Raw genomic sequence first — 21,893 nt, 5'->3', positions numbered from 1 at the left:
CTAAGGGGTTAGCCCCCTCTCTCCACGGGCCCCGCTTACCCTGGCTGTGCTGGGGGTCGGCGGGTGGCTCCGCGGCTGCTGGAGGGTTTTGGGGGGCTTCGGGGGAGTGGGGGCACAGCGAGCTTTCACCCGCGCATCTCTCGCCGCTTCTGAGCCTAACTGGGCTTTTTTTCCCAGTCGGCGGGCCCTTTTAAACTGTGCGCATGCACAGTGGGCCTGCCGTCGAGGAAGCTGCTCTTAGGGCAATAAGGGGGCCCTGCCCGGGATTTGGGGGACCCTGCCCTACTGGAGGGGGACAGGTGAGTACCCCCCCCTCTCTCTGTCCCTGGGGGGGCTGGGCCAAGTAGGGGCCTGGGCCGGGGGGAGGGAAACCAAGTAGGGGCCTGGGACGGGGCTTGATCCAGCCCGGCTCCACTCAGCCGCCTCCTTCCACACACACACTCAAGAAATGGATTTCTTGAGAACCTGCTCCATGACTTTTCCAGGAACTGAGAAGAGGCTGACTGGTCTGTAGTTCTCTGGATCCTCTTTTTTCCCATTTTTAAATATGGGCACTATGATTGCCATTTTCCAATCATCTGGGACCTCTCCTGATCACCATGGTTTTTCAAAGATAAAACTTCAATTTGAACTCCAATTGCAATTTGGCTTTTCTGACTTCATCCCTGCATGCCCAAGCAATACCCTTATACTCCTCCCTAATTATTTCTCCAAGTTTCCACTTCTTATAAGATTCCTTTTTTGTGATTTAGTTTATTGAAGAATTCCCTGCTAAGCTGGTCTTCTGCCATTCTTTCTAGTCTTCCTGCACATCTGGATGGTTTGTTTCTGCACTCTCAGTAAGGCTGCATTAAAGTACAGTCAGCATTCCTGAACTCCTCTCCCCATCAGCCTGGCTTCCCAGGGGATCTTGCCTGTGAGTTCCCTAAAGAAGTCAAAGTCTGATTTTCTGAATTCCAGGGTTCTTACTCTGCTGCTCTCCATCCTTCCTTTCTTCAGGATACGGAACTAAATTATCTTGTGATCACTGCTGCCCAAGTTGCAATCTACTAGTATATTCCCCATCAATTCTTCCCTGTTTGTGAGCAGCAGGTCAAGAATAGTATGGCCCCCAGTTGGCCACTCCAGCACTTGCACCAGGAAGTTGTCCCCAACACTCTCCAAACACTTCCCAGATTGCCTGTGCACTGCTGTATTGCCCTCCCAGCAGATGTCAGGGTGAATTATCTCCCCCATAAGAACCAGGGCCTATGATTGGGAAACTTCTGCTAGCTCTTTGAAGAAAGCCTCATCCACTACTTCCTCCTGGTCTGGTGGTCTATAGCAGACCCCCACCATGACATCACTCTCGTTGCTTTCTCCTCTGACCCTAACTCAGAGACCTTCACCAGGCCTATCTCCAGTTTCATAATGGATCTCTGAACAATCACATGGCTCTTTTATATGAAGTGCAACTCCTCCTCCTCTTCTCCCCTGCCTGTCCTTCCTGAACAGTTTAAATCCATTCATGACAATGCTGCAGTCATGCAAGTCTCTGTGATTCCAATCATGTCATAGTTCTGTGATTGTGCAAGGACTTCCAGTTCTTCCTGCTTGTTTCCCAGGTGCCATGCATTCATGTGTAGGCACCTAAGGTAACTAGTCAATTGCCTTGATTTCTCAGGAAAGGAACACCTCCCCTGTTGCCCCTTCCTATGTGCTCTTCCTCCAGTTCATCCACTTTCACACTTACCTCAGAGCTTTTGTCTCCATCCTCCAGCCAACCTAGTTTAAACCACCCCCCACAACTAGGTTAGTGAGCCAGTCTGCAAAGATGCTCTTCCCTCTCTTCATCAAATGGATGTCATCTTTTTGCAAACATCCTTCTTCTTGGAACATCATCCCATGGTCAAAGAAGACAAAGCCCTGCTGGTGACACCACTAGCCAGATACTGATCTGCAGGATGCACCCACTCCTGCCCAAGCCCTTTCCCTTGACCAGAAGGATCAAAGAGAACACCACCTGAGCCCCAGTCCCCTTCATCCCTGCGCCCAGAGCCCTGCAGTCACTTGTGATCTGCTCAGGTTCTCCCCTGGCAGTATCACTGGTGCCCACATGGATGAGCAGTATGGGGTAGTAATCAAAGGGCTGGATGAGTCTCAATAACCCCTCCATGACATCTTGGATCTGGCCTCCGGGTGAGCAGCAGACTTCCCAAGACAACAGATCAGGTAGGCAAATGGCTCTCTCCATCTCCTGCAGAATAGAGTCTCCAATCACCACCACCCACTGCTTCTTCTTAGTGGTGGTTGTCTCCATCCTTCCTACCTTGGTGACACCTGACCTGTCTTCCTCCACCAACGGGATGTGCTCCTCCCTCTCTGTTGCCAGGGTTGCATACCTGTTCACCAGATGAACTTCTGCAGGTGGAGATGAAGATTTCTGGTTGCTGCCAGAGGTCACAAGCTTCCAGCTTCCACCCTTCTGGGAATTCATGTCATCTCCCTTGTCTAGCAATGCCTCTGGCAGTTCTTCCTCCACAGTCCCGGACATCTCCTTCAGCACTGAATTGATGAAGTCCACATGGCGGAGGAAACTTCAGAACTTGGGTGACTGGTGCCTCGTGGCTCGGGGGGGGGGGGAGGGGTGCCCCAGTGGCTGATCACTGGTGGCAAATCAGAAGTGTCGCCAGCAAAACTGGAAGTGCCACTGGTGCTTCTCAGGGTGGGAACACTGACCGATGCCCACCACTCCCCGGCCAGTGAGGGCCAATTTCAGGGGGGGCATGTGCCCCCCTGTGCCCCAGCACATATCGCCTATGCTTCAGAGCCTCACAACTTCTTGCCTGAGACACTACCAGGAGGCACTACTGACACCACAGGCAGTCCCTGACCCAGCCATCACTGGAAGGAACCTGCAAGCCGTAGTCCCTATAGTGTCAAATTGGACCTGGATGGAAGTCTGAATCGTGAGTGCTCCTGCTTGAACTGGAACCTCACAGGTGCAAGCAAAGGCAGTAGCATTGTCTCTGGCATTACAACCTCCTCCAGCCATTCCCTCCAGCAGGGTCTTTTAATCTGCCTTCTCTGTCTCACTGCCCTTCTTCCAAGCACACCTTCCCTAGCAAACACACCTAGAAGCTGGCTTGTTTACTGCTTGTTGGCCCCAAAGGGTTCCTTTTTTCCTGCTTCCTCACACCAACCTGAAAGGCTCTCCCCTCACGACAGAGGGGCATCCAAATGACCTGCAAACTGCTTACTCTGTTTGAAACCCCTGTTTGCTAGCTCACTGGTCTCTCAGGGAGCCTCCTTTTATACCCTGCTGGACCTGAACTGGCTCCACCCCCTCATTATGGCTTCTGTCAGGCACAGGTAGCAATCAAGAGTCACTCAGCCAGCAACACTCCCAGCTTCTCAGAGCATACCAGACAAACACTCAGCAAGCCAAAGGCACAGGCAGCTCTGGATCTTTTACTTTCCCTGGGAAGGGGCTGATGCCTAGTGCCTGGCTTTTCTTCCCTTTCCTCGTCTTGCTCCCAGCAAACTGCCTACAAACTGCTTACCTTGTTTGCAGCCCCTGGTTGCTGCAAACAGGGTAGGCAGTTTGCAGTAATATATGTTATTATAAATACACTACATACACACACACACACGTATATGCATATACATACACTTACATGTAGACTTCTGTGTATATATACATAACTATATGTGTGTGTGTGTGTGTGTGTGTGTCTCAAATGTCATGTAGCTTTCATCCTATTTTGTAATTTTTAAAAAGAAATCTATTGTCTTTTGATTTTAATTTAGATTTGTTTCCTAATTTATCTGGCAAGAACAGCAATATGTATCAATGGGTGTTTTCTTCAATTCCTCTGATTTAAGCTTTAGTCATCAAAGTACACTATTTGGGAGTTTACATAACCATGCTGTAACAGTTTTCAAATATTACACCCCAGGATTTAGAAAACACCTTTTTTGGCCCCCCCCCCCCCCCCGTCTAAATCTGGGTCTAAAAATACTATACATTGAAATACAATACAGTATTGTGTTTGTGCATATTCAAACTAAATTATCAAATGGCCTTTTAATTTAGATCATATATTTATCACAGATTCTAAGAAACATGCTCATCTTGCATGTATTATACTAATTGTAAAAGTAGTACACCTGAATTTATTTTGCTTAACTAAGACCTTTTCCACATAAACTTCTGATATGTTATACCCATAACAGACGTCTTGGAAAAGAATTAACTGGAGTAATTTTCTGGTCTAAAGATTTTTGGGTGGGGCAAAAGGTTGATAACATGGTGCTGACAAAAAATATGTTATCATCAGGAAAATATTTGTATAGACATGTATCAAAACCCCCAGGTTGTTCTGTTTTTTTTAATTATTTTAAAATGCATTCCCTCCCCTTCCCCAACCATTTTTTACTTTTTCTCTCCCTCTCTATTCCCTATAGAGAAGTATAAGTGAGCTCAGATTTAGGATAAGCTTTAACATTTTTATTTTGGTAGCAAGTTTTTGGTATTGGTTTTTGGTTTTGGATATCTACTGTTTTATATTGTATTATTATTAGCTTTGTATTGATTCTTACTGTTGTATATTGTATTATTATCATTTTTGCACTGATTTTTATTGTTTCATATGGATATTGTATGGTTGAGGCCTGTGTTTGTAAGTGAACCAAAATCATGTCAAGTTTCCATTTTATATGTCAAGCCTCCATTTTGTATCCTGTGCCTTGGCATCCCATGTTGCAACTGTATGAGTCACATGCCCCTCCCATGTAAATTGGTTCCCAGATGAATGAGAATGATTGGGAATGATTGAAATACAATGGTCGCAGGCCTCTACTGAATGACCTGTAATGACTGGGCCATCACCTCACATTGATTCATCCAGGATCCACGGACCTCTCCCAGGAACAGAGACAAGAACCCAGCATTTGAAAGACAAAAGACCCTGCAGAACCAGCAACTCTACCATTGTACCCCACCATTACAGGCACCCGAAACTGCACATCCCTGCATGGAGCACACATGCTCAGTACGTCAGGGGCTGACCCTTACCTGGGTATGCCTCCTGTCACTAGGGTCACACAAGGTCTGCCCCTATAAAAATGGGCAGTGAAGACAGACCCAGTTGGACGCCATTTCCATCTGGACCAGACCAGCTTCATGTCACCTATCCACCCCAGAGGCCCTGCCGTCGACCCCCTCTGGACAACACCAAGTTGAAGGAGACCCCTACTGGCCATCGAGGATCAACTTCCAGCCTGGGATAGGTAGATAGTACTTGCACACCTCCTCCTACAATTTGAACTCTCTCTCTCTGTCTGTCTCTCTTCTCCTCCTGGACTTCAGTGGACTTCAACCCCTGCACCAAGCCTCTCTAACCCCTGCTGCCATTGTGTGTGCATCCGTGTGTGTGGGTAGGTGCAAGGGAACCAATAAGACATTGTGTCACCATCTCCCCAGTTCAATAAAACCACTGTCATTTGCAACCCCGTTGGGGTTGGGTCATGTTTTACTGAATCCCAATCCCTTCCTTATCTTAACTTCCAGCCTCATTCTCTCTCTCTCCCTCAGCTCCAGCCTCCACCCCTCTCCACTAGTTTCCTGCTCTCTCAATTCCTACTGCCTTTTCACTGTGACTTTCTGCTGCCTTTCTCTACTTTCCTGCTGCCCCTGCTGCCTTTCCCTCTGCCCCTGCCACCTGTCAGCCTTCTCCTGCTACTTTTCCTGTGATTTTCTGTTGTCACTCTGCTCCCCATGCTCCTACTGCCTTTTTCCTGTGACTTTCTGCTGTCTTTCTCTGCTTTCCTGCTGCCCCCGCTGCCTTTCAGTCTCTCCTGCTGCTTTTCCTGTGATTTCCTGCTGTCTGTCTCTCTGTTTTCAGGCTTCCCCCGCACCTTCTGTAGTCTTCCCCCCTACCCCTGGATCTTCCCAGCTCCTCGTGGCTCTCCTGCAGTTTTCTCCAGCAGCTGGAGCCTTTCTCCAGCTCCCAGCACCTACTGCCACTCCCTGCAACTTCTCTAGCTGCCCCGGAGCCATCCTCTGGCTCCCCACACCCAGGCCCCCACTTTAACACTCACACTTTCCCTTAGTCCCATTTTCCCTCTCCCCACCTACCTTTTCAGCTCCCCACCTACCTTTTCTAGCTCTAGCTCCAGTCCCTCTGTGCCGGCATCGTTCCCCTGTTCTGTAGGATTTGGGCATTGTCTTTTAATCAATTAAGATCAATTAACCTAAAGTTACCCCTGAGCCTCAGTTCTTCAGCCCAGGCCCCTCTAGTCTACCCGTTCTAATCCTGGTCCCGGTGACTTTCACTCCCAGCAACTTTCACTCCCTACACTTCTACTTTCTTACCTTAACCTTTCCTCAGGTATCCCAAGTACACCAAACACGTACATACATACACACATACACACTATACCATCCAAGTTAGGAACTTACCTGTGTGTATGTGTAGATGGGTTGTATGTGTGTGAACTGGTAAATGTGTATATACATATATACATATATGGCATTGTGTGCAGGATATACGAATTAGTGATCTGTGTCTAACTTTTGGGGTGTATAGTGTATGTGTTTGAATTGGTGATAGATATGCATGTGCCTAGGCTGGTTTGGATGTGTATGTGCCTGAGCTGGTAGTGTGCGTATGCATGCACCTAATTGATTTGTGTGTTTGTATATGTGCAATTGTGTCACACCCTCCTGTCTAACAGCGCAATATTGAGATCCTAAGAGTTGGCCTGACCCCATAGGGCAACAGACATTAACTGTCATATGAGATTCTACTTTAGCTATGAGCTACTTTGAAACTGTGTCTTCAAACTACTTAGCTCCCTGCAATAATCAAATATTTTAGTTTTCCTATAGCACTAACTCATAGTCATTTTATTCTACATATTAATTTCTACCTGAAAAATGAATATATTTCCTAATCAACTATACTAAACATATTGTGTGACCCTCCTGATGTGTGAAATGATGCTGGGATTTAATGACTTTAATCCCTCTTGCTTAATTATAAAAAAAAGTATAGTGTCGCTCAGTGTTGATTTTATTTTTCTAAAGGAAGCACTTCAAGCAAATTCTCAACATTAAGCAAAGCTAAGGACTTTGGAAAGGTATATACTTGCATTGAATTATTGATCTAATAAAACACAAGGTCTTTGAAAGATAATAAACATCAATATCTCAGTTGGATGTTTTAAAAAAAAACAGCAACCAGGACAAGAACCACTTACATTTCTAAAAGAACAATGGCTCAGATCTGAACTATTGGCAGTTGTCATTCAGAAGTGAGTTGAAAGTGCTAGCTAATACAAAATTCTTATATATTATTAAAGTTAATAGAGGCTCATTTCCATATTTTACTTAAATTCATCTCTTTATGCCAAAATCTCCTCTATACTTATTATGCTGTTCCAGAGTCAAGTAAACAAATTGCATGTTAAAATCTTAGTGATTGTTCCTTATTTTAAATAACATTTAAATAATAGGTCTATATTAGAGAAGGTAGAATCATAGAACCATAGAGAAGTTGGGCTGGAAGGCATCTCCATAGGTCATCAAGTCTAAATCCCTGCCTGAGGCAGAATCATCTCTATCATGTAAAAGATTTGAAAAAAAGTTTTAAAAAATAGACATTTAAAGGTTATTTTTAAATTACTGATGTTCTCCAGGGAGGAAAACAGTTGGGTTTTTTTCTGGTTGTTTTTTTTTTTTTTTTAAGATTGTTTTCTATTTGATATCTTTGTTAAAAATACTGCTTGGTACAATTTAACCAAAGAATGTTGCGTTAAAAACAACTTAACAGGGTCTTCCAAGAGCCTCACAATCCAACAAGGTGCTGAATGATTAATGTAAGGCATGGAGTCTCTCCCAGCTCCGAATGAATTCATAGAGTTGTTCAGTCATACTCATGAGACCGTTATAAAAGAAGAGCCAAAATTCAAGGTCCTTCCCTCCCCTTTTTTTTATTTTTAGCCAAAGAGGATGCTCTTCTATATCTTTAGAAGCATGCAGTATCCCAAAGCTGAGGAGGACCCTCTATATACAATATATTGGCTTTTTGTTGCTGAATAGTGGGCTCATTGGCAAAAACCACAATACTGCAGCTACATCACCGTAGCAGTGTGCTCCCTCAGTGTAGCGCATCACTACAGCAATATAGCAGGTAAAAATAACTGCACGGCATGCATGGTGCAGTATGGCCTATTATTGAAGTTTCATTTAGTACTTCTAAAAGGAAGTAGTAAATGGTGGCACATTAATAACAGCACCATAGGGACACGTGTAGATACATCTACTAAGTACTCTTACCGCATTTAGCAAAGCACTTTAATGGGTGTATCTACACAAGATGCTTAATGCTCATAAGACTAATTCTACTGTGTATTAGTGTGGCTTGCAAAAACTGTGCTAAAGAACAGTATATTTAGTCTAATGAACATTATCATCACCTAAAAAGTGTTCATCTGTGCTAAAATGCAGTAGTGCCAATTATGATGTATTGTTAGTACTGGTTATTGCAGGTACTAAACTTAATTCACCATAATTACGACACATTAATGAACATGTAGACATGCCCAGTATGTACATAGTTTTAGGCATGTGAATAATCCCATATGGCTTTAAAAAACTAGTTACATGCTCAGAGCTAATCATATGCAAAAAGACTTGTGTTAGATCTCACCATAGTGCTCAGCGCTGTGTAAAACAAAGCTGTATTTAGTATTTAATTATCTATATAACTCTGTGATTGTTTTACTTACTATTTTACATACTGTATTTCATTTTCACATTGCTCTTCACATTTGCTTTTAATTTCTACCACACATTTGCCATGTTATGAAATATGCGGTATTTGAATTAAAAAGTTTTAGTCTAAATGTTGAACCTCCCATGGGCAAAGAGTTTCAGAATCTGAAAAAAAAAAATGCTTTATAGTTCTAATCTCACTGAACTGTTTCCATTGATTTTTTTTTTAGAAAGGGTTTAAATATTTCAATTCATATTTTTTATATAAAATATTTTTTATGAAGCCTATATTTTGTGACTATGTCCTTTATTTGTCAAAATGTGTAAGCATGTGCTCAACTTCACTTCAACAACACCGATTAGGGAAATAAATTACACAAAAAACAGTATAAGTGATTGGAAACCAGTTCAAATCTGTAACACAACAGAAGTTTAGTGCTCATAAACTACTTTCAAAATGGCTGAAACTGGTTTAAGATAAACCTGGATGGATGTAGTATCAGACTTAACTGATTTAAGTTAAAACTGTTTATTGAACTTCTGTTCCAGATCCCCTCCAGATTTGAGTTGTTACAGTCCCCCAGCATCCCAGGATGCTTTGCAGCTCCCCTGCAAACCCTCCCCTCACAGGGTGGGTGGGCTAGCCTTGACCCAAGTTGTCTTCTTCAGTCAAGCAGGGAGGCATGCTCTAGTGCCCTGCAGCTTCTGGCCAGGACCACTGCAGGAATGTGGCTGCATTTCCAGAATCAAAAGTTAATGTCTGTTCACTTATCCATTTGTTCAGTCTGTGCAGTTTAGACTGACCTGAGAAGATTGAATTGATTCAGCTTTGGGCTTTTTGACTGTCTGTAAAGTAGGATTGTGCAAAGCTTTGGTCCCTGATTTGATTAATCAGACATTTGGCCTGATTCAGTGGCCTAATCTCTGAATCTGAATCAAATCAGAGGGCCCTTTAATCTCTCTGAATCAATTCAGAACCCTCTGAATTGATTTGGAGAGATTCGAACAGATTTAGCAATTTGGACATAGAGACAGCTTTAAATGTTTTGTCTACATACTTCTAGGTAGCAGGGGCTCATGATTGCTGTGGTGCTGAGGTGGATGGAGCATCCCATAGAAGAATGGGGGGGCTCCCCAGCATGCTTGGCAGCAGACCAGAAGCACTTCCGGGTCCACCTGGGAACATGCTGGGCCCCCACCCCACACCTCTCTGACTCAGTGACTGGTGCCACCTGGGTCTGGGGGGGCACCTGGGGTTCCCCTGTGGCTGATCACCAAGCCAGGAGGCTGCAGGGTGCTCCCCAGCAGACCCAGAAGTGGACCTGGACGTACTTCCTGTCCACTTCTGGGTTCATTGCCAAGCATGCTGGAGAGACCCCCACGCTGCTGTGGGATACTCTGTCTGCCCCAGCACTGCAGTGATCATGAGCCACACTGTTACCTCAAGGTATGTAGAAAAAACTTTTAAAGCTGTGCCTGTGTCCAAATCACTGATTCGCCATATCAGTGTCGAATCGTCAGATTCAGCTTCAGCCAAATTGAATTGGGGACAGTGATCCGAATCAATGGATCGAACCACTGTCTCTGATTTGGGCCGAATCCAAATAAATTGGGCCCATTTCCCACACCCTTACTGTACAGCCTTAAAGTTAAGTATGTGCTTAAGTGATTTGGGAATAAAGTCCTACCAACTAGCGAGGGATTAACCTTAACCCATTAGATATGGATTTTATGGAATTATGTTTAACATTTCTAATGCTTCTCATGAATAGATGTCACATTTTCTTGTTTAAATCTAAAGGATCATTGGTTTATTTTTACTAGCATGCTTCATAGTTATGTAGGGTCTCTATGTATGTTTGAAAAATGCATCATTGTTTCAGTTTTCCTTGTTAATAATACTTCTTACCCCTGTGTTTTAAATACTAATTTTATCATGTAAATGTAATGTGTCCTTTAGCTGACTTGCTCTACAGTGACAACATTTCTCTCCAAATTATTAAGGCTACACATGCATTTTTTATTATTCCAATGAGGCAATAAGATAAAACAGGATTTTTATCTCATGTGAGACTCAAAATTGAATCCTGTCTCTTGAGTTGATGAATGGGCTGAGAAGAGTTAATGCTCCATAGTTTCAAGAAAACTCATATGCTCATTCAATCATACTCATCACCTTGCAATCTTTCCACTACTGTTAAAACTTGTCAAGATCATGCAATTATCTCAGTACTCTTGCCAGTAAAATCCCTGATGGAAGGCATTAAGAGAGTTTTAACATTTTAAAGGGGATTTGGCAGCAAAGTAGCTACAACTGGAAAATGCATTTTACTTCTGTGTATGAATAAAATATAATACTAGTGAATGTAATAATTCTCCATTAATTTCACTGCTCCCCTATATAAAAGAAACCAACAGAAAATATCGGCAACATTCTCTATAAAATCCTACTGTTCTTTGGTTTCTTAAAATGAGTTTATTTTCATCCCTTTTTCCTACACAGTGATGTTTCTAATTAAGTAGTATTCCTCTTCATTTACATTGGTTAATCAGTAGATTTTTACAGTTTAGACTACCATGCATAATCCAGCATGCAAGATACTCACCATATAACTAGTAAAAGCCTGTACTATGAGCTTAATCATGCTATTTAATTGCCAGGCTTAATTTGAAAATAATTGTTCACAGCAATTGAGTAAATGCCCCAATTTCATTAACAGACTTCCTAATTAGAAGCTACAACATAAAAGTGTGAATGTTGCTTCATTAGGTTTGATTTACTGTATCTAATACTACTTTTTACTGTCCTTTCAATTTATGCAGCTCTTGAGTATTAGGGCTAATAATTGGTTCTGGATTACTGATAAATGTCCTAAGGAAATTTACATGTATTTAATAACAGGGAATTTATTTTATTTTTTAATATTCAACGTGGACTGTGTTTTTAAAAATATGAGATTTAGTTACTATGGTTCTAAATAATTAACATATTCTTCTGCTTTGAATTACAGGAGACTAGGATTTTTTTTTTCCCAAAATTGAATATGTTCCTTCACATGTGGTATCCAATTGTAATTTAACAAAATGGACTGAGAAGTAAAAATGTTGCTTCCATGTGGCTGATAATGAGATACAGTGGCATCACAAGTTAATGGTGGCATTATACCATGATAAGGAGGTGTCATTAACTGTCTGATCCATTGTTTCCTATGCAACATCTAGGGAATAATTTCACTTTTGCAAAACTATGAAAGTCTGCTAGGAAAAAAGAAGCAGGATGTCTCAATTTTGATCAAAGTATTCCAGTCTTTAAGCAGTAACACAATTGCTGGAAAAATTAATGATGTTATGAGCAGTAGTCACAGTAAGATAATTAATGATAACCATGCTAATGAAACCAGAAGATCAGATTCTTGGTGCCTTTAAGATATATTGTATGTGAAAGAATGAATTTTCATATATATCATGGGGCTTTTCTGTGCTCATTAGAAAATATGGCCTACCTTTCACCACTGACATCTCTTAGTAGATATCATTACATTCATTTTTGTACATAATATTTCAGCAACTCTATCAGAAAATGGAGAAGAAAAATAAATAAAATCCCAAAAAGAAAGAAAATGGTAAAGGAGAGTATTAAAAAGAAAAAGAAAATAAACAACAAAAGGCAAGCAAAATAGAATGAAAAAAAAAGAAAACTGATTATTTTTTTTCTTAATTAATTTTATTTTCATTGTTTAATTTTAGAGGAAGAAGAAAGGTGTTATATCCTAGCTCACTACCTTACTGATCAGGGCACTCATCGAGAGAGCAGGAGTCCAGGTCCTGTTGCTCATCAGTCAGAGGAGATTTAAATCCTACTTCTCTCTATCTTCCTGTCTCAATGCACAAACCTACATGCCACAGATAGGTCCTTTTCTCTGAGCCTTCCTCTAGAAGCTAGCCCCCTGAGCACCCAGGAGAGGAAGATGTGTGGCCAGGATCTAGATAGCAAACTAAAAGTTGTATGGCTGATCTGAAAAAGGGGAAGGGATGCTGAGTTCTAGCTTGGACCTTTGTTCTCAGTGGGACAGAAACTTTATTGCAATGAGTACCAGGAAGAGTGACTCAATTTCAGAAGATGGCTGGATAGCATGTGGCCTGGTAATTACCACACTATACTGGAAATCGGAGGGATACAAGTTCAAGCTGTTTCTGGATGACGGGGACCCAGAACCTTGGCTGTCCACTTCCTGGCTATGTCCCTGTTCACTAGGCTATTGAGTTAAAAGATGAGACAGTCTTCTTCAATTTGTTTTTTAAATGGACAAAATACTGAGACTCTATGCTTAGGTAAGTAGCTACATACCTGCTGAAACTGAGTACAGGCTGGTGCACATGCTCAGTAGTTGGGTAGACACTTAGCATTCATACTGCATGTGGAGTAGGACTGCAAACTGTGTTAACTATTAGTTAGGCAGTTGTTAATCGATTTGATACTGGCTACATTCATTTCAATAATTTTGTTTTTATTTGGAATATCATGGAGTAAAATGCCATGCAGAACTCTTAAAAATACTAAGTTTAAATGCAACCCATTATATTTATCAACGAAATTTGTAATTGCCTCAAAATATTGTTGGCTAACTTATACTTTATTCCTCAAATAACTTGTATATTCAAGATGCATGATCTTGAAAGACCTTCATTTTGTGTATCTTTACAGCTATCCCCTCTGCTAGTTGGCATGATCATACAACTGACAGAGGATAAAAGATACTCTAGTTTATGCTGATAGAGTGCTTATTTGAACTTTCAGCAGTAGGCGAGTTTCTGAAAAGTGAAATAAATATAATACCTAATTTGTTTAGACAGACGTGTTTCCCACAAAAGCAGGGAAAGTACTGTTGCTATAATCTTTTAGTTCTTTTATTAATTGCATGCTGTATCAACCATTCCATAGTTTTGTCTAAGATGAATGTTAGCCTCACCATAGGCTACAGTTACCTGAACCATTGGATTTACCTTTTTATAGTATTGGCAAACTGTTATTTTTTTCTCAGAATCTGAAAATACAAACCCCAGTTCAGCAAAGCAATTAAGTCTCTCCTTTAAAATCTCTCCCTAATCAGCAAAGAACCTAAAAATGGGATTCAGTGTTTTGCTGTATTGGGACTTAATGGCTCATCATATTTGGCAAAAAACAAATCAATCTAATAGAAGGAAATGAAAATCCATTTTTTAATAATTCCTATACCTATACAAATGATCAGATCATACACATTTTTATGACAATAATTCAACCAGCTATAGTTCTAATTCCAAAGGCATCAAATTAATCTGGATTTGAACCAGTACCTAAGAGCAAAAATATCTTTATTTTGTCAATACTTCTTTCCCAATCTGTTCTTTCTCCAATGTAAAAATACAAGTCTGTCCACCTACTCTATTATTTCCTGCACTTCAGCACAGTTTGACATTCCAAGTTGCTCAATAACTAGAGTTTTTTGCAGTATTTTTTTCCAGACCCAGTCTTTATTAATAAAGACTTATTTGGGGATTTAGAATGAAGAGCAAGGCTAACCGCTCCATGACAGCACGTAAGCTAAAGGTTACATCTATAAGGGGACCTCTGAACAACTGGCTTTACCTTTGGATTTGAACTTCTGCAAACCATATAATCACTTAGGGACGTGTCAGAAAATTGAACTTATCAAGAAAGAGGTGAAAAACCTCCTCCATTTTTATAATAATTTCTCTAGTCATACAACTCTCTCTCTGGCAATAATCAATGCAAAGCAGTGGGTATATCACCTTTGTGACAAGATGAATTATTTTCTTGAGTGATGTGAAAATGGGAAACATTTTCAGGTTCATACTAAGGAATATGAAGCGCACTGAGAATTCAGCTAATGAAAATGTGGCCTGAATGTCATTAGAATGCTATTCTTGCAACCCTTCAAGTCTGTCTGAATAGCACTGATCTGATTTATCTAAAATATCTTAATGAGCATATTATTGCTTTCTTTTACATGGTTATTGTGCTAGGGGACTTTGTTGACTGAATACAATCCTGCTCATGCAGGATTTCAGTTCCTGAAATTTTTTCATCACTTTATTGCCCTCAAAGAAGAGTCTTGAGACAGAGTGTAACAGCACAGGATTTGTGCAAGCTTTCCTTTGCCAAAGTGCATACACCAGGATTTATACTGCACCTGTTCATTTACTCTTCATCTTCTCTTAAATAAATGTTAACAGTCAAAGAATCATTTGATGGTATAGACAGAAGTCTTTCAAACATTTTTAAAGGTGACATATCAGGGCATTTGACTTCAGATGTAATTCTGGGGGCTAAGCACATCTGAAAGTCAGGCCTCTAATTCTCCAAAGGTGAACAAATGGTATTATTAAAGCCACTATGTCACTTAGCTTCTTTTTCATCAGTCTTCTTGACAAAGACAACTTTTTCTGATCTGGTTCAGTTTTATATCTAAAATCAAACTCATCTTATCTCTGTAGGTACTTAGCCCCATCACACTAGAATCTGAGTGCCTACTCGGGAGTGAGGGGACTGGGTCAGGAGTGAGGGGACTGGAATGGGGGGAGGTCTGTGGGTTTAGAGTGAGGGGCAAGGGCAGGGGCAGGGAACTGGCATATCAGTGCTTCTTGGTATTGCAAATCCTGGTGCGTAAAGGAGGTAGGGGCGGCTCTGATTTTTCTGTGACAAAAAAGCCAGAAGTCAATGCCAAGCTATAGATATTTAGAATTTACTTTATTTTGATGATAGAGAGACTGTAGGTTTCCAAACTGCTTTAAAATTGTAAATATAGCAATAAAACATTGCACAACTGATTTGATTTCTCTATATATATAGATGTATGTCTAGTGGTCTTTTGTTTTACTTGTGGAAGAACATGGATTTTGGGATATTTTAAAGAGTGACTTTGGTATTTTTTTTGTCAGGGATTTTGAAGTTTTTAAATAGGCAACACCAGAATTCCTGCAAGCGAGGGAAGTGGCAGGACCCTGGCAGAGAAGCCTGCTCAGAACTGGCACCCAGGATCCAGCTGGAGGTGACTGACCTCCTGGTCACTTGGGGCTAGGAGGACATGCTTTAATAGTTCAAAGCAGGCCACCACAATAAGAATATCTTCTGGTCAATAGCTGTCCAGATGGCTGGGTGGTGGCACACATAGCAGTAGTGCCACACAAAGGTCAACTCTGCTGCCACAGCCCACTGGCAGCGGCCCAGGGGTGGAGATGCCTCTAATGGCCATGCAGTCCCCATCTGGGTCTGGCAGGTGTGCAGCCTTGGAACCACATGCTGTTGCAGGTGGCAGCATGTTACAGCCAGGCAGCAGCCCCCACTTCCAGACTGCTGCAGTGGGCAGAGGGTGCAGGGAACTCTCAGGGCTGCTTCAGCAGTCCAGCTGACACAAGGGGTAGTGTCCCTAGGTGCCAATTGGCTGGGCCCCAAAGTCTCCTGAGAATGAGTAGCCCTGAGCTAATTGCCAGAGCAGCTTTTTGTACTGATGGGGCCAGAACAGAGCAGGTTTTTACACTGCCAGGTCCATTTCTAGCTCCTGCTGGCTAGAGATCCAGCAGGAGCCAGGCAGGGTTATTCTGACAACTTGCACTACACCAAAGTGCACATCTGGGCACATGCACTGAGACAAAAAGCCCTGGCTCAAATTTGCACTGCTTCTATTTGAGCTGCTGCAAGTGCACATGCCTGCATGTGTGGATGTACCCATAGGTAGCTCTAAGATAGGCCTATAAAGGAAATAATGGGCAGCTGGGGGAGGGGGAGGGGGGAGAAGCACTCTTCTAGGGTATGAGCATAAAGTATAATAAGTGACACATGGTAAGTAATTGGTTCATGTTCTACGTCTCAAAGAAAAGTGGGCAGAGGTTTTCCTGACACACGCTTACCAGTCACGATTAAGTTAATTCTGAGAGGGTATGTTATCATTTGCCAAATATCTCCATATGAGAAAAGAATGGAGGATTTAGGATGCTGGTGAGAAACAAGGATATTTTTGGTGATACCTTTTATTGAACCAACTGTATATCTAAATACAGAAAGTCTGGTAAATATACACTTTGATCCAATAAATGATAGCAATAGGTATTAAAGATAAAATAGATTTCGTATATGTCCTGCACCATAATAACTACAACTATAATCCAACCCTAATAAAACATATGAATGCCTAAGGCACTCTACCCCTCCTTGTTAGTAGTGGGGTGGTGTTATTTGTACACTACCCATTGATCAGAGCTACGATGATCAGTAACATTGTAGGTATGAGTAGCATGTTCTGCCTTCAGTGAAAACACGTGTGACTCCCATTGACTTTATAGAGGGGTGGGTTCTCAACATTTTGAAAATCAAGCCATGAATTCCTTCCCTGTACAAACATTTATTCTGACTGTCTATCACAGGCACAGAAAAATTGCTATGCTAGATGAGATTCGTGTTCATTTAGTCTGATATTATGTCTCTCCAGTGGCTAATATCATTTTGGATTGCTGCTATTATTTGTTGTTAAAAATATTAGATACTTCTTAGTATCTTTAAGGTTGTTTATTACTTGCACCTATTTTTTCATATGTCAACATAGTCTGCTGCCTATTGGGCTCAATAAGAATAAGTAACAAGTATTATCTGTGTTAATTTTCCCCAGTTTATAAAGCACTTTATTTTTAAATAATAGTTAATTTGCAGGAAAAAAGAATTAATTGGGGGTGGAGTTGCTGCTTTATGAAAGAGAGAGAGAGAGATTTTTCATGTGGTGTTCCTGGTGATAAGCTAACTGCTCAATAACCACCCAGAAAATCTGTTTGGAGATATTAATTTGTTATCAGAAAAATATTGAACATCAAGGTTTATTTGGCTTGTTTCTTTCCTGCAAACCAGACTGAGAAATGTTATGTGTTAGAAAAGTTTCCAATTTTGTGGTTCACATTTTGTAAAATACCTCAGAAGACAAAAGCACAAAGTCGCAGAGAGTTTATTCTTGTCATGTTACTGAGCTTAACAGCCTTCAAAGTTTGACCTTTTCAGAGCTCCTGGTGTGTTGTTATTCCTTTGTCTCTGTGTGCTGTTCCTCGTAACAGCCAAGGAGTTTCTTTGTATGAGTCCATCAGCCCCTTGCTGAGTTCTGTTTTATCTGTATATTTGTTGGAATCTTTCATCAGGTATAGACATTACTTATAAACTGGTATAAGTGATCAAAAATGCATCTAAACCCATAACCATACGGAAGTTCAGCGTATATAGGCTGGTCAAAAAATAGCAAAATCTGGTCTAAAATGAATCTGGATCGATGGGTGCTCAAATCTAATCAATCTAGGTTAGGCCAGTGAATCAAACTTCTGTACAAGATCCACTATCATTTCAAGATAGATCACTGACTGCCAGCATCCCAGGCTCCTTTGTGGCCCCTTGCCACCCTACCCCTTACAGAGAGGTGTGCTAGCGCTTGGCCTATACTTGGATGCTCTGCACCAGCAGACCCTGCCCCCAAGCTCTCCCAGAGCTGAGCCAGCACAGACCCACTCCCCATCCCTGCCTCCTGCCTCCAGTCATCTGTCAGGTGGCTGGGGGTGGTGAAGGGTAGTGTCTTTGTCCCCTGCATCAGCCCCAGGACCTGGGCACCTGTATCCCTGGGCCATGCCCTTGCATGTTGTCATAAAGCACACTATGTACCCACTATCTACAGCACCACAGAGCCCCAATCCTGACTCCTGCACTCCACATCTCAGTGACCAGAGACAGGCACCTTGCCCCACTTCCTCCCCAAGCAGGAGCCAGTGCAGATGACTCACTTCTGGTGGGTTAGGGTAGCAGAAGGCAGAATATCAGGGCTCTGCTTGCATGGAGGCAACTCTGTGACCTCCATGGCTCAGCCACTGCCCATAGGTACGCAGGCCATGGTTCTCCTGGGGTGTTGCAAGGCGTTTTTGGCCACAGCTACAGGGTGCAGGAATACTAGGACAGGGAGGGCCAGGGTGGGGGGGGATAAGAGGGAACACTTGCCCACAAGGGGAAAGCAAGCAAATGCCCCTGAAAACTTCAGGAGCAGGTGGGGCATGGGCTGATGGTTAGGAGAATGCTCGCCTGTGCCCAACAGCCAATCAGGGGTTGCCTGCATTCTCAGCTCTGCTTGGCAGTCTCTGGCAGCCTGGAAGCACACAAGGCTTGCTGGGAGCCATGCAGGAGCTCCCCCAGGCAATGCAGGTGGCCTTCATGCCCACCCCCCACCGAATGGTGAACGTGTATTCTGTTCATTACCAGTCTAACCTAGGCCACCTATAGAAACCTACATTAGGTCAGTTCCTTCCCGGACATTTTGAATGTTTGTACTTGGCATTTATGGCCCATCAAAAAAGTTCTCACTAATTATTATAGCTCAATGTCTATCTTTCTTTATATGTGTATTCTGCATTTCTTTTTATTCATTATTTCTTTCTCTCTTTATTCTTCATCTCCAAACTTTTAAAATTTGGGTCTTGCTATGCCATTATGTAGGTCTGTGATTACTATTTTAGATCTGTGATTGTTGTAAAGATTCAATATGGATAGACAACACCATTCTAGCCCTTTCAGTGACCCCTTCAGAACCAAAATTACAACTTTTATTTTTCATTCAGGCAGTTTGCAGTTATTCTCTCTCTCTTTCTAGCTTGATTCCCTTAGATTCTCAATTCCATGATTAAGCACTACTTGGGTAAATAGTGGGCTGAACAGTCAGGCCCTGTAAAAATGTGTGCATGCAAACATACATACAGAGTTTAAATTGCTGTATTCTCTGTATTTTTGATAATTTAGTCAAGGTGAACAACATCAGAAGATAAAGAAGAGGAAATAATAAAAATAAGCCAGATGTTGACACAAAGTTAAATGGGAAGTGTAGAATTTAATGTTTTCTTCAGTTCATGAATAAAAAAGAAAGGAAAGGGTGAAAAAAGCCTCCCTTTGAAAAGATGTGAGTAGAAAATTACATGGTATTTAAACATACATTCATATGAAATGGATCAGAATGTAATCAGCTTTTCCTAGTTCTCATCTGATTTGCATGAAATTTCAATTTGGGTGCTGGGAAGATATTTTATGATTAACATTTTTTATGGGACATGTCATTTGTCATCTGTGTTGTGCAAAGTTATATTTCGGATAGCCTTTTTTTCAGCCTGAAATCTGATATTGTTAAAGGACACTTTTCCCCCTTTATTTTGGAATACAAATTAATCTTTCGGCAAGTGACAAAGTGAACTTCAGTTGTTCATTTTCAAGTTTGCTTTGAAATATGAATGAAAACCAAACTAAAAAACGAGTGATGTCTCTGTTCCAAGAGGAATCAATCAAAATGCATGAATATGCCAACCAACGCTGAACGTCTCTTCCTAACAGCAGGTTTTGTTCTGACCTTTTAAAGTGACATACATTTATAACTTAACTTCATCATGTAGGGATATTTAGATCTGTGACCAGATTGCTTTCCCAGCTTGTTACAGGGCACAGGGTTTGTCTAATGAAGAAGTTATTTTGTGCTGAGCTATGAAGTGCTAACTGTTGCAAAGTAGATTGTGTGAAGTAGCTGTTTCCTCAGGACCATCTCTCTCCTACTGCAGTCCAAATATACTTTTTTTTTCCATATTAAACTTCAGCATTTTAAGCAGGCAACCTCTAGTTTGTTCCACTTCTGTGCTCTTTCTATCATGCATTTTCTTGTGGCACAATAAACTAAGCCAGTCAGAAATAACTGAAAAGTCTGCAGTCAAACATATTCCCATCATTCCACTGCTCCCATCCCATAATCCAGCTCATTTTTGGAGGCGTTGCCACATTCAAAATGTAATCTGTGAGCATGGACATAACAGTGTTCCAGGCTGCAGTTATGGTCACTGAAAACAGACAGTAGTTTTTGGAGACCAACTTGACAGCTTGCTTGTCATTCTGCTTGGCATCAGAATGCCAAGCAGCTTTCACAACAGTTTTGGAAGCAACCCCTGAAGTTGCCCTGTCATTAGCAGCAACAACAACATAAGGAGACAGGTGAAGGCACTGATTATGGTGGAGCTCCTCATGGATTAGCTTGATATGAGGACAGCTTCAGGGGGTTATAAATGATTATGCTACTGATCCAAGATGACCAGGAGTCACTGAAGAAATGGAGGCAGTGAAGTCTCTCTTACCCTTCCCTTGACTTTCACTGGAAGCATATCAAAGTGAGAGGTTTCATAGTTGTTCAGAAGCATGTGGCCACTGCTACCGGAAACTTGTCTCTTCACATTTCTAAACATTTTGGTGTAGCAGAACAGACTGTTAGAGATGTTGGGATGTAAGTGCGTGGATTATAAGGATTTCTAGTGCTCAAGGGGTTATTTATAGCTTTGCACCCAAAGATTTTTCCAATTGCATGGTGATAAATGATTGAACTCAGATTACAATTCTTTGGCTTTCATCCCAAGCCTTGGAATGCTCCAAAATTCATTGTACACTAAATCCTGGTTGATCATCAGGGCAGATTCACAAAAATTAATGCTGGGTAGTTTGTCTATACAAAGTTGGGATCTTCAGGAATTTCTTCCTCTTCAGTATAATGAAAATAGGCAAATTTCTTCCTACAAGTACATCTAAGGTTTGTAATAGTGTCAATATTCCTTCTGTCATTCTGAGAGATCCAATTTACCTACATACCTTCCTAGCTGATGAAGCTTTTGATTGCATATTTGGATCAGAGAAAGGATGCATTTACTCATTACCTAAGCAGTTGCAAGATGAATGGGACCCTGAGGTATCTGACGACTGCTGATCAACCTGCCTTGCATTATAACTGAATGCTGTGTTTGCATGTAGACCAGAGATTCTCACCCAGGGTATCATGGCATGTAGGGATGCTGCAAGGTCCTTTGAAGGGTGCCATGTTGCCATAAGCAGATACATGCCAGGTCAAGTGCAGCCTCATTCCCTACATTGTAATTCCTCCATCCCCACTATGCAGCCTATATGCAAAGAGGTAACCACTTTAATAAATAAGTTATTTCTTAAATGGGGTGCTGCTCAATTCACAAAGGTTATAGATTCATAGATTCATAGATGCTAGGGTCGGAAGGGACCTCAATAGATCATCGAGTCCGACCCCCTGCA

Source organism: Alligator sinensis, unplaced genomic scaffold, assembly GCF_000455745.1.
Source record: "Alligator sinensis unplaced genomic scaffold, ASM45574v1 scaffold1150_1, whole genome shotgun sequence".
Taxonomy (NCBI): domain Eukaryota; kingdom Metazoa; phylum Chordata; order Crocodylia; family Alligatoridae; genus Alligator; species Alligator sinensis.
This window is presented reverse-complemented; position numbering follows the sequence as displayed.